Source organism: Gavialis gangeticus, unplaced genomic scaffold (genome assembly GCF_001723915.1).
Source record: "Gavialis gangeticus isolate Ggan-Ray unplaced genomic scaffold, GavGan_comp1, whole genome shotgun sequence".
NCBI lineage: Eukaryota > Metazoa > Chordata > Crocodylia > Gavialidae > Gavialis > Gavialis gangeticus.
In genome coordinates, this window is record NW_017729034.1 from 51,844,308 (window position 1) to 51,847,950 (window position 3,643).

General features: G+C 47.7%; 1 long non-coding RNA gene across 1 annotated transcript in view; it reads left to right on the forward strand.

Moving 5' to 3' along the window:
- LOC109304833 overlaps window positions 1–3,643 on the forward strand; it is a 61,010-nt gene that overhangs the window by 10,779 nt on the left and 46,588 nt on the right. The gene's annotated exons all lie outside the window — the stretch shown is intronic.

Genomic DNA, 3,643 nt, shown 5'->3' on the forward strand with positions numbered 1-3,643 from the left:
AAAAGAAGAAAAGGTTTTGTTCTTGTCCCACGTGAATGCGGCTCTGACACACAACTCAAGGTGTGCTTTGCTGGTGTAACAATCTTGTAATTAATAATGATGTCTGTTCATTCACGCCATCTGTCCTTCACGTTAATGGAGGGAGGTGTGGTGGGCGGGGGGGCTTAGTTGAATTTCTGGTGGATTGTCACCTGTAAGTTAATGTGACAGATTTCTTTTTTAATCAAATCTCTCTGTATGAACTGCAATCCAAGGCTCAGTTGGGCTCCTAAACTCTGGCTTTGTTGCAGAGAGAGATTCTTTCATATTGATTGTTGCTTTGTATGCAGTTCAGGCTCTGACTTGTAGAAAATCTGGGCCAGAAGAGATATCATTAGGTATTTATGGGGGTTTGGTTGGCTCAGCAGTCAGTTTTTCCATTGTCATGCCGTGACAGTAGTGTATTACATACACCCTCAGGAGACATCCTTCTGCTTCCACAATAATAAAGGACTTTTTTTTTTTCTTTTTCTGATTCATCTTCAATTTAAAAAACCCAGTAAATATAATTAGTAACAGGCAGACATACTGTACACAGCCCTCACAGCCTACTGGGATTGTTTTCATTAAGTGACATGCTGGTTTCTCACTTAAATGTCCTGAAGGTTTCTTGAATTCTGATTGAATTCATGGATTCTGTTTAGACGTTTTAACACAGCCTGGTGTTTGGGACCAGTAATATAGGCAGAGGAGCCATTTTTATTTTGAACTGAGATAGTGGCTAGGTTAAAAAGTCAGGGATTGTCTTCCGCATGTCTTCTTATGCAGACTCGCATGTCTGAGCACTCCTTCCCTTCGGCATCAGGAAGGCAGCTCCCAGCTCAGTTCTCCTCAGCTGCCTGCAGTCCCACAGAGCTCTGCAGCCCCTCTCCTCTGTTTTACTTATACGCTGCTTTTTTTGTACTACCCCAATTTGCAAGGCTGCTGACGTGGCTCTTGATGTGAGACAGGGCCTCAGAGCTACTTTGCCTTATTGCAGTTCATAATGGACCCAAGGGGTCATGCGCATGATAGATGAAATGCATGCTGGCCGCAACCCCATTAGGGTGGCCATCATAGCGGACAGTCCGGTCGTTGTCTGTCCTCTATTGATACAAAACCCAGCGCCCTTATGTCCTCTATTTTTCTCTTTGAGAGAAAAATAGAGGACATAAAGGTGTTGAGTTTCATATCAATAGAGGCCAGAGTAGCAGAAAACTGGACTGTCCTCTATGATGGCCACCCTAAGCCCTACCCTGACAATCGCCTGCTGCTACTGAGGTGGAGCGAAGCATGGGTGATGCAGAGCTGACTCTGCTCTTTGTCACCTGGGGATTCCCTGACGCCTCCTGAGTCATTCACCCACTAGAAGAGGGCTGCTTCATGCCCTCCCCCCCAGCTCTGTGCCACAGCAGCAATCCAGGGAGGCTGTAACATGGGCCAGATCCGGCCTTTTGGTTCCAAATTTCAGGGAAGAAAGCCGAGCCCAGTATTTAAATGCCTAGAAGAGGGACAGCTCCTGCATCTTTATTGATGTGTTTAAATTCATGAGTCAGAGCGGCTAGTACTGGTATGTTTGCAGTAACCTGCTCTTCTCAGAAGGTGCCTTTTATGTTTTGCTCTCCTTAGTAGTGTGTGAAATTCTTGATCCACCCTCGTGTGGGCCCTGCTTGAATATCCCCAGGTAACCAGGTGTGCTCACCGCAAGCTGACGTGTAGGCTGGGTCTCAATCTCCCCTCTGTAAAAAAGAAGACTCACCGAGTTGGACTCAAGTGGGAGGAGTAGAGAGCGAGCTTTCAACTGAAAGCACCAAGGCACTGGCAACAAGCCACAGGGCTGTACCAGGTGTTATAGCAAGGAAAATGTGATGATGTGGGTGTGGTGGTGGTTCAGTACCCATAACGAGTATCCCAAGGTGCACTTGTGCAGCTGTCATCGAGTACAGAGTTTACTAATAACACCATCAGGCATGTAAGCAAGTAAGTAGCAACTCCCAAGACACCACAAAAGGAGGGAATTTTTTAAAAGCCCGATAGGTGGCGTAAAAAGGTGAGTGAGCCATGTGGTGAGGACTGCAGGGGGCAAAAAGAGGGGGGGCTAAAACCAAGATAGTAGGGACAAATTTTCCTGGAAATGTGGTAAGGTAGTTTTTGAGTGTGCATTGACTTCTGTGTAATCTCATTTATGGTGTACAGAGTAGGCCTCACTATATACTCTCACTTTAAGTATAATCTCTAGACCAGAATGGGCAAAATGGTGGATCCAGCCAGTGGCTGGACTCCATTTCCCAGCAGCCCCTGCCTGCATTGCTGTGGCCAGTTTCCATGGAGTCCCCAGCAGTGGCAGGGCTGTGACAGCGTGGGGGGCCCAGCAGCACTGGAAAGGCACAGGGCTGGGTGGGAGCTGCTGTGAGGCCAGGGCTGGGATCTTGCAGTGGTGACAGTCCAGTCTGGAGCTGGGACAAGCCGCAATCCCCTGCCTGCACCCCCCTGCCTGGGGTGTGCAGACAGCAGATGGCAGCTCTGTCTTGGCCACCACTGCTAGATCCCGGCCCAGGAGGAGCTCCCTGACTAGCCACTGGCCTGCCATCATTGCTGGGGCTGGTCTCCATGGACACCCTGGCCCCACGCTGTCCTAGCCCCCTGCTGCTGGGGTCTCCATGGAAACCAGCCTCAGCAATTCTGGCAGGGGATGCTGGGAAATGGAGTCCGCTGCGGGTCAATCTGGCCCATGGGCCAGACTTCGCCTGCCCCTGCTCTAGATACTGGATGCCAGATCTCGGAGAAAGTTCAAACCATCTCTATTTCTGAAAATGAGGGATTTGCTTCTTGGAGGTGCAAGAGACAAACGTGAGGGGATACTGAGGGTATATAAAGAGATTCAAGCCTTAAATGCACATGGCTGAGTTAGGATGAGACATGAGGGTTTAGAGAAAAATGGTTTAATTTTTTTGAAGCAAGGCTTAATTAGCTTTCACAATTTTGGAAAACTCTCCACTGAAAAGTTAAGAAGTGTCTCTCTTTCTTGTAACGGGGTGTAGGTTGTAGCTGTGTTGGTCTAAGGACATAGGCAGACAAGGTTCTTTGGGTGAATCTGATATCTTTTATTAGACCAACTTAAATAGTTGGAAAACAATTATTAAGCAAGCCTTAGGGTTCAAAAACCCTTCGTCAGGCTAAGGAAATTTCTGCAGTTGGTGTGTGCTCTTCCTGGATGGAATGAAAAGTAAAGCAGCCAGAGGCTGGGCTGGGCTGCATACAAGACAGGCAGTCAGTGAAAATGTAGACTGAGGAGTCAATGGATGAGAGACAGGTTGGGGGGAGGGGGGAAAGAAGGGGGATGAATAGTGGAGAGATACCTGGGGAGTCAGCTATCAGGCAGGTTATAATGTGTCATAAATCCGATGTCTATATTTAGTCCATGATTTTTTGTATCCAGGAGGTTGATGAAGTGCAGTTCATAGGCTCGTCTCTGGGAAGTGTTTTGTAAGTTTCCTTTTGAGGATCAGGACTGAGAGATTGGAGAGAGAGTGGTTTTCTTGTGAGAAATGTGCCCCCACAGGTAATTGGGTATTCCTGTCTTTGATAGATTTCCGGTGTGCTTTCATTCTGGTGCACAGTTGTT